This window comes from Globicephala melas, chromosome 21, assembly GCF_963455315.2.
Source record: "Globicephala melas chromosome 21, mGloMel1.2, whole genome shotgun sequence".
Lineage (NCBI taxonomy): Eukaryota > Metazoa > Chordata > Mammalia > Artiodactyla > Delphinidae > Globicephala > Globicephala melas.
This window is the reverse complement of record NC_083334.1, coordinates 32099096-32111941: the sequence shown is the minus strand read 5'-3', so window position 1 is coordinate 32111941 and position 12846 is coordinate 32099096. Positions and strand designations below refer to the sequence as shown.

Below are 12846 nucleotides of genomic sequence, written 5' to 3'. Positions count from 1 at the left end.
CTCGCTCTCTGGGCCACTTCCTGAGTGGAGGCGGGCCCGAGTTGGGCCCCGCCCACCTCGTCCCGGCTTGGGTGTGCGGTGCCGGATGACACCTCCCAAGGACCGTCGGCAGGAGGCGCCTGGTCACCGAGGCTGGGGGCTCCGGCGGCGTGGGCCTTCCCGCCACCGGTTGCAGCCGTCCGCGTGTGCTCTGGCCGACAGAGAGGTGGGCTGTGTTAAATCAGGCCGCTTCCACCTCTTGGGTCGTCTTCTCCACCCACTTCCCTTGTGGCCCTTCTGGTTACCGCATATCTGCAGGGGCTGCACCTGTGGCCACTACTCCCAGCTCTAAAAGCCTTTAGGCGAGTGGTTCTTAAAACGCGGTTCCAGACCACCAGCAACAAATCGGCTGGGACCCGAGAAAAATGCAAGTTCTCAGACCAGTCCGAGAACTGCGGAATCGGGAACTAGCGGGGGCCGGGGGAGGAGGGGGGGAGACGGTCAACAGGTTCATCAGATGATTCTGAGGCAGGTGAGCTTGGAGAACCATTGCTTTAGGCAGTGCTTCCATCCCAGCTGCTCTCTAGGTTATATTGACATTTACAGTTTATGCCTTCTGCCTTTACTGTAGGGCAAAGATATATATATATATTTTTTTTTCTTTGTGTGATTATAGTTTTTCATCTCTGAATTGCTGATGCTTTTCTTTCTGCTGCTCTCCTTTGTTTTCTGTGCAAAGTGTCGCTTCTGGCTCCCCTAGAAGTGTCTCTTCCCCACCAATCTGAAGATTCTTTGTGATGTGATTAGAAAAAAGAAGTCCGGCTAATTGACCGATTGGGTAGTACCTGCCTGATTACAATAGTGTTATAAAAATAATTACAATAGAATATACTGAGTGAGAGACTGGCATATTTACCAAGGGCTGAGGAAACTGGGGGACAGCAAAGAGGTATTCCAAGGGAAGGGCCCTTTGAGCTGTGCTTGCAGAACGAGTTTTGTTAATGACAGATGATGGCCTTTTCCAGGTCCATTTCAATTCTGTGTTGCAGTGGTTGGTGGCCCAGTGGTTTTTAGTTGTAGCAAGTTGTGTTTTCCCAAGAGAACTGCTCTGACATCAGCCTTATCCTGAACTCTTCTGCTCACACCTCTCCATCAAGAGGTGGAGTTTGTGATCTCCCCTTTTTAAAAAAATCTTATTTTGTTGAAGTATAGTTGATTTACAATTGTGTTCATTTCTGCTGTACAGCAAAGTGATTAAGTTATATATATATATATATATACACATATAAACATACACGTGCTTTTTCATATTCTTTTCCATTATGATTTATCCCAGGATACTGAATATAGTTTCCTGTGCTATCTGGTAGGACCTGTTGTTTATCCGTTCTCTCTGTAATAGTTTGTATCTGCTAATCCCAAAGTCTGTATCCTGTCTGAGTCTGTTTCTGTTTCATAGAGAAGTTCATTTGTGTCATATTTTAGATTCCACATAAGTGATATCATATGGTTTTGTTTTTCTCTGTCTGACTCACTTCACTCAGTATGATCATCTCTAGGTCCATCCATGTTGCTTCAAATGGCATTATTTCATTCTTTTTTATGGCTGAGTAGTATTCCATTGTATATATATACCACATCTTCTTTATCCATTCGTTTGTCGGTGGGCACTTGGGTTGTTTCCATGTCCTGGCTATTGTAAATAGTGCTGCTATGAACACAGGGGTATATGCATCTTTTTGAATTAGAGTTTTGTCTGGATATATGCCCAGGAATGGGATTGCTGGTTGTGATCTCTCCTCTTCAATCTGGGAAGATCTTTGTAACTGCCTGGACCAAGAGAACGTGGCAGAAGTGATGCTGAACGGCTTCCGGAGCTGAGTCATGAAAGGTGGTGCAGCTTCCACCCACTGTCTTTCTTGAGCTGCATCCCTTGGGAGCCGTGAGCTGACAGGTAAGATGTCTGGCTGTCCTGCAGCTGCTATGGAAGGTCCACGTGGAAAGGTCACTTAGAGATGGAGAGCCATGTCCAAGGAACCCCAACTGTTCTGTCCTTCAGATGTCTGAGTCGAAGGAGCCTTCAGATGGTTCTAGCTCTTAGACTTTGAGTGACCCCAGCTGACCCTAAAGGAGCAGAGACAAGCCATCCCTGCAGAGCACTGCCCAGATTGCAGATTTGTGAGCAAATATAGGTGTTTTAAGGCCCTAAGTTTTGGGTGTTTTTTTTAAATTTATTTTTTAATTTTTTTTGGCTGCATTGGGTGTTTGTTGCTATGCACAGGCTTTCTCTAGTTGCAGCACGTGGGCTTCTCATTGCAGTGTTCTCTTGTTGCAGAACATGGGCTCTAGGTGCTCAGGCTTCAGTAGTTGTGGCGTGCAGTTTCAGTAGTTGTGACGCACAGGCTCTAGAGCGCAGGCTCGGTAGTTGTGGTGCACGGGCTCTAGAGCGCAGGCTCAGTAGTTGTGGCTTGCGGGTTTAGTTGCTCCATGGCATGTAGGATCTTCCTGGACCAGGGATCGAACCCGTGTCCCTACATTGGCAGGTGGATTCTTAACCACTGCGCCACCAGGGAAGTCCATTTTGGGTGGTTTTTAATCAGCATTAGAGGACGTGAACATTAGTCTCTGAGCACAATCCCATTCTTCCATAATTCTCATTCCTACATAGCTTTGCAATGGTCTTTCCAAATATTCCTTAAGTGTTCTAGATTGGAGTCCACTCACCGATGACTTCCCTGTATGAGTACCCATTGCTAAGTTTGCTCACTCAGATTCTTCCCTTCCGTGGTGCCAACTGCCACCCCGGTCTCCCGCTGTGCCCCAGCTGGGGAGCTGGCGTCCAGCGCCTGCTCCCTTACTAAACAGGGCCGTTACCTGGGACACATCACTTCTTTGGGCTTCGATCAGTTGTACTGCCTGTCCAGTGAGAACAAGATGTGCCTTCCTGAAGGCAGAGGGATAGATACAAAATTGGGCCCCCCCTTTCGCTTCTAAGATCTTTGGTTCCAACTAATATTCATCAGATAAAATCACTCTAGAGTAAAATGAGTTGGCAGAGAACGATTTCTGCTGTGTAAAGAAGGAGCATTGAAGGAGACGTTCCAAAGAGGATCGACAGAGCTACCTGTGGGCAAGCAGCACAAACTTCTGGTGGGACGGGTGGCCTGTGAAGTTCAGAAAGGTGGGGGAAAAGACCCGGCTTAAGTTACATTACGTTAAATGGAGAGAAAAACCAGGAACATCTGGTGGACGTAGCCCCGTTGTCAAGAAGTTTTAAAAAATAATTACATAGCCGTGCAAATGGAACGCCTTTCATGAAAATGATCACGTGAAAAAGAGAATTACGTAAGTTATGATAGCAGGAGGGTAAAGTTTGATGGTGATGTATGGAATTGCAGGACAGAATTTATAGGCAAGTTCTGATGATGAAAAAAGCAAGTGAACATGCCAGCATGAATTCAGATGAGTAAAACATGAAGCTACCAACATAGCAAAAGAAGGAAGAAGCTAGTGCCCAACGGTGAAGAGGATACAGAAAATAGGACCCTGTACAATTGAAGAAAGTCAATGCAATTTCCAGATACTGCTCAATGAAGGAGTTGATTGCACTTAAAGACAAGGCAAATGGAAACAGCCAAAATATATGTGGATAGGTATGGAAGTATCATTAATAAGAATGGACCTAATTTTTTTCAATCACTAAGGATAAAAGACAACATATACATATCTATACAGTACCGTGAGCCTTTTTGAAGATGATGCTTTCTAAATACAAAGTAATGCCATCATCACTGTTCATGTATCATCACTGCCCTTGCTCATTTGGTCAACAGCTGTTTCTCAATGTTTCCTTCCTCTAAATTCCATCACATTCTTGGTCTTGATACCCTCACAAGCAAAGCACTAAGTCTTGGGGAGTGTATTCGTTAAGCAGAGTTTAAGCCCCAGTTGTTCTGAATGAATGAAGACTTGGCCTAAGGATAGGAAAGGAAGAGAGCAACTTGCATTTTTAAGGAAAGCAGAAAAGTACTCTTAGAATATTTCCTTTTAGCCTCACAAGGAAAGCTGTCGACTGGTGAATTATAAGTATTTTTCTGGCCGATGGTAAAACCCCATACACAGTTGTATGGCTGGGATGCTGGAAAACTCAGGAGGTCAGAGCCCTGAAAAATGTAAAATCTGGGCAGTGCATGATATTTCTAATTCCTTTTTCCCCCTCAGACTTTATAGCTCCTCATCCCTTACTCAAAATCCATCTTTAAAGCACATTGAGGGCTTCCCTTGTGGCACAGTGGTTGAGAGTCTGCCTGCCGATGAAGGGGACGCAGGTTCGTGTCCTGATCCAGGAGGATCCCACATGCCGCGGAGCGGCTGGGCCCGTGAGCCATGGCCGCTGAGCCTGCGCGTCCGGAGCCTGTGCTCCACAACGGGAGAGGCCACAACAGTGAGAGGCCCGCGTACCAAAAAAAAAGCACATTGAATTAACCTATATATGTTTCCAATAAAGATATAAACTTTTCAAATGTCTTCTAAGCTTTGAGATCACAGTTTCAAGAATAATGTGGCTTTGTACTATTGTTTAACCAAAAAAAAAAGGCAGGTACAAACCTTTAATGCTCTTATTCTCCTCCCGCTCCCTTGTAGGAGCATGGTGAGACCCTCTTTCCTTAGTTCGGTCTTAATGTGTTTCTAGTTTCTAGCACAGACGCGACCTTCACCTTTGTGTCTTGTTGCCTTGTGGTTGATGGGAGGATGCCTTTTTTCCTCCCAAGCCCAGAATGAGCCTTGGGAATAACAAAAAGAGTCAGTTTGCTGTGGAGGGGAACCCATCTTCTGAAAAGAAAGCTGACTCAGGAAATAGAGCATCTGGCTTTGACTTCAGCTCTTATGAAGGCTCCCCAGCCCTGGGCAAAGCTGTAGATGCTGTCTCCTCACTTTGCCTGAGCTTTGTTAACGAGGAAGCAGAGGCTGACACCAGCCAAGGCTGGCACCTCCTCGGGCAGAGTGTAAGATTATGTTCTCTCGTCCAGTCTCGAAGCTTTCCTTGGAGGGGCGTGGACAGAACACCTCAGGCTTAGACCACTGCAAGGAAGCGGGTTGTTGGAGGCTGGAGGGAATCCCCTGAGAGGAGTCGGGAGGTTATGTGATTTTAGTCATGCTCTGAAAGCAGCAGTGTTGATTTTCTTGTTATTCGGTGTTTCCCCCTTACACCCTCTTTGCTCCCTTCATGTGGAACTGCTCAGGGACATGAGGGATTTTGTGTCCTCTCTTTGCACCTCCTGTTCCCTCCTTCTAGGCTTCTCTCTTTCCCTGTAACCACCTAACGAACTCGTACGCATCCTTCAGGACTCAGCCGAAGTACCTCTTCCTCTGTGAAACCATCCCTAGCAATTAGGTCAGTGTATATGCCTTACACTATACCTTACACTATTCTGATATAGCATTTATCACACTATATGGCAGTGTTAACATGTCCATTTCTCCTATTAGGTTGTGAATTCCCTGAAGGTATCCCCAAATCTAGCACAGCACCCCTCATTCCCACGTGCATTCATTTCTTCATTCAACAAATATTTCTGAGCATCTAGTGATACTTGAGTATCTACTGCCAGGCCCTGTGTAGGTGCTAGAGATAAAGCAGTGAATAGGAAACACAAACCATATCATGGGAGACAGGCAATAAACAAATATCAATTGTTTGTCAGGAGGTGATAAAATAAAGCTGGGTAACACATATAGGACATTAAGAGGAAGGACATTTTAGATGGTTGTCCATTCAGGCTGCTCTAACAAAATGCCATAGAGTAGGTGTCTTATAAAGAACAGAAATTTGTTTCTCACAGTCTGGAGGCTGGGATGTCCAAGGTCATGGTGCCAACAAAGTCAGTGTCTGGTGAGGGCTTCCAAATGGCTGTCTTTTCACTGTGACCTTACATGGTAGGAGGGACAGTGGAGCTTTCTGGGCTGCTTTTGTATGGGCACTAATGTCATTCATGAGAGCCCCACCCTCATGACTTAATCACCTCCCAAAGGTCCCACCTTCTAGTACCATCACCTTGGGGGTTAGGGTCTCAACATGTGAATTTTGGGGGAACACAAACATTCAGCCTATAGCAGACTCCCTAAGGAAGTGACATGTGAGCACAGCTTGCAGGAAGAATGAGTCACTTCCAAGGAGACGAATGTGCAGCACTGTGAGGAGATCCAAAGGCTGTGCAGTTACTTGCTCACTGCAGAATATAAAATGACCATGAATTTTCCTTTTTTAAAAAAAAATTAAATATATCTTCTGAAAAACTATGGCCACATAGCATTTATCAGGCCAAGTAGAATGATTTTCTTAATGATTTTCTGGATAAGAGTCAAGCAAAGAGAAATGTGACCTTTCCATCAAGAAATATGTGTGCCTTTGTGTCATGAACCTCTGATGAAAAGCTTCTATGTCTACGTGCTGGGCAGGTCCTCATGTTTATTTAGGGTCCACATAATTACTCTAGGGAATTGTCTCTAGGTCTAAATGAAAACCAGGCAAACTCAGTATTTCTAAATGCTTACAGCTTAGGGCAATGCTCTTTTTCTTTGTTTTTAAATATATAGCCATAGGAAAAAGCTAAAGGGTAGCATTACTCAAGAATGTACCCTGTATTGGCACATGAAAAGATGCTCAACATTGCTAATTACTAGAGAAATGCAAATCAAAACTACAATGAGATACCACCTCACACTGGTCAGAATGGCCATCATCAACAAGTCTACAAATAACAAATGCTGGAGATGGTGTGGAGAAAAAGGGAACCCTCCTACACTGTTGGTGGGAATGTAAACTGGTGCAGCCACTATGGAAAACAGTATGGAGGTTCCTCAAAAAACTAAAAATAGAGTTGCCGTATGATCTAGCAATCCCACTCCTGGGCATATATCTGGACAAAACTCAAATTCAAAAAGATACATGCACCCCTATGTTCATAGCAGCACTATTCACGATAGCCTAGACATGGAAGCAACCTAAGGGTCCAGATGAATGGATAAAGAAGATGTGGTGCATATGTACAAAGGAATACTACTCAGCCATAAAAAAGAATGAAATAATGCCATTTGCAGCAACGTGGATGCAACTAGAGATTCTCATACTAAGTGAAGTAAGTCAGACAGAGAAAGACAAGTACCATATGATATCACTTATATGTGGAATCTGAAATATGACACAAATGAACCTATCTGTGAAACAGAAACAGATTCACAGACATAGAGAACAGACCTGTGGTTGCCAAGGGGGCGGGGGGTGGGAGGATGAAGTGGGAGTTTGGGGTTAGCAGATGCAAACTATTATATATAGAATGGATAGATAATAAGGTCCTACTTCTATAGCACAAGGAACTATATTCAATATCCTGGGATAAACCGTAGTGGAAAAGAATATGAAAAAGAATGTATAACTGAATCACTTTGCTGTACAGCAGAAATTAACACGTTATAAATCAACTATACTCCAATAAAATAAATTGAAAAAAAGAATGTACCCTGTATCAAAATTCCATTCATTGTTCTTCATTTTCATGCCACACCTTTCTTTGTGTTAATGGATTGTAGGCATGGCACCATTTTGAGAACTTCACCTAACGAATGAAATGGGTCATTCCACTTCAGACTAAAGTTTATTAAAATAATTTTTTCTGTATAGAGGCAACTGTTAGAATACAATCAAGTTTGTCTGCATATAGATAGTGGTTTCCCTGAGCTGACAATATACAGTAAGATTTATTTTAAAATTTTCTTAAGTTCCAAACTTTCTAATTAGAGTTACAGAGATGAAATTGTATTATAATTGTTACCATTTTGTTTTCATTTCTACACGGAGGATCTATAAATGATACATCTCTTGAGGTGTCAGTACGTGAAATAATAAGGAATAAGAGGCTTGGGTTAATATAAAAATGTGAAATTTAAAAATTTGTGACATCTTAAAAACTTTTGGCATTGTATCTAAATTTCTTCATTTAAACACTTACAGGTTACAGGTTTCTCACTGGTAAAACTAAACATTTTAATTGAGTTCCGTATTCACCCTCTATCAGATGGCTAAAGAATGGCATGATTAATTATGTTCCATAATTTTACTATTAAATTAGCTAGAACAGTTAATGTATTGATAATAATTCCACCTTTAGGGTATCCAAAAGTAATTTTAAAAATTATATTTTCAGTTTATGCTATGTTCAGTCAGTTATAAAAATATTTTCAGCTGAAAATACTGAAATTTGGTCATGAAATTGTGTTACTTGTTGGTATCTTTGGAAACAAGAACCAGAAACCTTGGGTCAGTTGATCTGTCAGAGCTGCTCTTGCTGTGAGCAGCTGTCATCCTGTGAGCTGCTAACTCAGTAGAATCAATAAGATTTGGATGTGACCCATGGAGCTCTGTGAGGGATGAAATTACTTTGGACTTTTCCCTGTTGGTGGGGAAGTGAGATCATACATTTCCCAGTCACCCTCTTTGTTTCGTCTTAGACATGTTTACTTTAAGAGAGAAATTCAGCTTGACCCTGAACTTTACCCTTAGCTAGAGGCTGCTTCTAGGCTACAAGTTTAACTCATTTCTTTTAGAGGCCTACTCACATACCTATGAACAGGAATAAGCTAGTTGTCCATATTTTTCACTTTTTTTTTTTGGTATAAGTAGAACTAGCAGGACTCAGAGGCTAGTGTCTTTTGACAATGAGACCAATGAGACTAACAGACCTGAACACGTGGAGGAATTACAGAGACCTGAGTGAAGTCCTGGGGAGTGGGGTTGTATGTGTGAGTGTGAGAGGTATTGTGTAAAATGATCAAAGCCCAACCTGATACTGGAGATGTTAACTGGTATGCATAATATTTAGGATATGGTCATTTATGTTGACAAATATATGTAGTTTTTTCAAATTTTTTGATTTTTTTTCTCTTTTTAATTTCTTTTTTTAAATTATTTTTTATTTTATATTGGAGTCTAGTTGATTTACAATGTTGTGTGAATTTCAGGTGTACTGCAAAGTGATTCAGTTATACACGTACATATATCTATTCTTTTTCAGATTCCTTTCCCACATAGGTTATTACAGAGTATTGAGTATTACTTTTTTTTTTTTTTTTTGCGGTACGCGGGCCTCTCACTGTTGTGGCCTCTCCCGTTGCGGAGCACAGGTTCCGGACGCGCAGGCTCAGCGGCCATGGCTCATGGGCCCAGCCACTCTGCGGCATGTGGGATCTTTCTGGACCGGGGCACGAACCCGTGTCCCCTGCATCGGCAGGCGGACTCTCAACCACTGCGCCACCAGGGAAGCCCTGAGTATTACTCTTTTTGATTGCGGTATAGTTGATATACAGCACGTAACTGTTTTAGTAATAAACATTTTTTAGGCATTTGATGAAGTATGGAAAACAGTAAGCCATTTAACATCACAAGTTCAATCTAGGCCCTGCACTCCTTTTTCTGACCCCATCCCGTCTCCCCCTCCAGAGGTAACAAGTGGTATTCCTCACTCCCAGGCATGTTTACATAGTTTATCAAAAATAATATGATAATATAAAAATTGTGTGGTGTGTGTGTATGTGTATCAGTTAGGATAACTCATGGAGTGTAGCCATAAAGCAACTTTGTTTTTGTCCCTTTACATTTATTTGCTGGGTATAGTTCTTCCCTGTCCATGGATGAAAACCGAGGAAGGTCCATGATTGCTCTTGTCAGTGTTTGTTGGAAAATAGAATCCCATGATCACTGTCCCAATTCAGTAATTAAAATGTTTTGTTATCATCAGAACGCCCCTGGAGAAGCGTGCCATACTGGGGCTTCACATGGGCCTCCCATGGCCGCCTGGGCACTCAGCCGTGGCCGTGGACAGATCGGCGGTGGAGAAGTCCACGTGGTTGAGCCACATGCTCCCCCCACCCCGCTGCAAGGACCATTTCAGGCGGCCCCACAGAGCAAGCACCAGGGAGGTGGGAAGAAGCTGGCAAACAGAGAAGGGTTTTCCACTTCCGCAGTGAGAAAGAACCTTTGCGGAGGATGCTCTCCAATGGGCACTCATGTGGCGTGGATGTCCTCACACGCTGAACCTGCTCCGAGAGGTCCTCACCAGGTTCCTCTGCTCCTCCGGGGCTGCGGGCTGACCCACTGGCCACGCCCTGGATCAGTGCGCACACTCAGATCAGGCCCTGCGCATCCCTCCCACCGGCCGAAGCTCCAGGAAGCTTGGACCAGGGAGCCGGGTTGAAGCTGTGCACAGGTCAGTTTTCCAGAATGTAGCGAAGACACCGAAGGAGAAAGGATCCGAGGGGCAAAGAGACTGTCCCGCCCACCGCACGTGAGCCTGCGTCCAGCTCTGCATTCTGTCCCATCTAATGCGAGTCTATTCTTGCTCCAAAGCCACGCATATCAGCTCTAGGACTCGGCATGCCTTGCTAGTTGCAGGGCATGTCCCTTCACTTTCCCTAGAATCAGCATGTCAAGTTCCATTAAGACAAAAACCAAAAAACCCTTATTGACACTTTGTCAGGCCAGTAAGTTCTTCAGTTCCTAGTCAGCTTGTCTGTTAAGTGAACTGACTAGATTAAGTTTTACCCTGTGAGCCTTTTAAATGTCCCCAGTTTCAGAGGCATTTTTATTTTCTGCCTCTGCAGCTGCGTTTTATTGACACCACACATTTTCTTGATAAATAAAAGAATTGTATTCACTTCAAAATCCACGTAGAACTTGGGAGCAGAAAACAATGCACACAAGCAACTTTTTCTTTTCCTCAGAATTTTCTCAGTTTCTATCAGGGATCTGATTATTTTTAATGTATAGCTCTGGCTGGCAGGGGTTGGTAAAGTTTCTATCGTCAATATGATTGCTGTTGATAATTCTGGTTATTTAAAAAGATGATTTTTCCCGTCCTCAAGTAGCCCCTCCGTATCATGAGATATGAAGTGAGGATTTTTCTCTGCAGTATTAAAAATGCCCCAAACATCCTGTCAGGCCTTTCCTGTTTAACTGAAGCACTCCTCATTTTAAAATTACACAGTAACTTCTACAATAATGTTGCTTTTTCATAATCCTTCAAATATCTAAGAAATTAGGAATTGGACTAAATAAAACATTTGTAAATTGTATGAGATGCACAAAGATGTGCAAGAGTTGTGCACACCAATCCTTTAATTGGAAAGAAAAGGCCACAATACACCTAGGTTTCTGAGCCCTTGTGTATCACAGAATCTGAACTCCTACAGTTATGCTGTTTGGCATTTATTTGGTTGTTCAAAGAAGACTAATTGCTAAAACATTGTGAATACAAGTTATGATGTTCATTTCCTGGCAATAAAGTGGTCTGTGAAAACATGAAGTAACAGAACAGAAACATTAAGAACAACAGATCTGGACTTCCCTGGTGGCACAGTGGTTAAGAATCCGCCTGCCAGTGCAGGGGACTTGGGTTCGAGCCCTGATCCGGGAAGATCCCACATGCTGTGGAGCAGCTAAGCCCGTGCGCCACGACTGAGCCTGTGCTCTACAGCTTGTGAGCCACAACTACTGAGCCCACGTGCCTAGAGCCCATGCACCACACAGGGGAGTCCACTGCAATGAGAAGCCTGTGCACCGCAAGGAAGAGTAGCCCCCGCTCACCACAACTAGAGAAAGCCCGCGCACAGCAACGAAGACCCAACACAGCCAAAAAAATAAATTAAATAAAAATAAAATTTAAAAAAAAGAACAACAGATTTAGCAGCCAATGGACTGATTTTTAGCTGCCATCCCTGCCCCAACTGCCTTTTAAAAAAAAACTCTTTGTATGAGAAACAAAAAGAAATTCTTCAAAGTGATTTATTAATCTTAAGATTAAAGATTTCACTATCAAGGTAAAAAGTGATAGCACAAAGTTAAATAAATTCTTAACAAGGTCCATAAATACTTATTACTCAGATACTATTTAAAAAATCTGAAAATTCTGCTGGCATCAATTTGTTTTAACTTGACAATGATACTTAACTGAAGATCTTTGGTTTTGTCCAATTTATAAAATTATTTCTTTTTGCAAGTTGGAGGCTTAAAAAACTTTAAAGTAGGCATTAAGTTCCTAGTTTCCTAGTTTGAGGCAGAATTTCTCAGAACTTCACATCTGCACCATTTAAGGTTTATGGGAAGAACTTAGGATACAATACAGAAGGGCCATGACCTTTATTTGATCACTAATTCTGTTTACTCATTTTGGAGCAAAATGTACCACTGTCCTATCCTAGAACTTGGGTGGTCTAGAACCTACGTTTTGGCACTCACCATTCATGGCAAATACGATGTTAATCAGACATTTGCTATCCTCTACACATTTCCATGTTTCCAGTACTGCAGAGTACTACTATATAGCCATTTACTTCAGCTCTTGTGGGAGGAATAAAATCCTTCACATTTTACATATCTGCAGATTAAAGTTGGTCATTGTGTAATGGTTATATTTATTGATGTTTATCCTCCAGCCAGGCACAAACGATGAGGAACACTTTGACCTATTTCAATTAGTATTTATACCATTGAGTGGCGATATTTGCGAGCCTGTTTGATTCATTCTAGCTGCTAAATGAGTGACAAGCACATCCTTCATACAGTCTCTTGTAACTTTGTACAGAGAAGTCTAGTTAGTAAGGTCTTACATGAATACAAAGTGTCATTCACGCTTTATGAGGTCCTAGAAAACTTTGATAAGTGGAAACTTTCTCAAAGTGAACGTTTATCAGAAGGTTCAAGAAGTTTAAAGAATTCAGGAGAAAAATACTTTAAAATGTTTTCTAGTTTTAACCAGAGCTAGATTTAACTTAACACACTGGCAAGGCCAATGACATACAGAATAACAAAAGGAC

The 12846-nt window shown here is 42.6% G+C and overlaps 1 long non-coding RNA gene across 1 annotated transcript; it reads left to right on the top strand.

The window, feature by feature from the left end:
• The first annotated feature begins 68 nt into the window (after positions 1 to 68).
• On the top strand, positions 69 to 11645 carry LOC132594399 (uncharacterized). The gene is made up of 3 exons (XR_009560555.1): positions 69 to 205; positions 1752 to 1933; positions 9774 to 11645. It is a non-coding gene; the product is annotated as an uncharacterized lncRNA (long non-coding RNA).
• Positions 11646 to 12846: the final 1201 nt, after the last annotated feature.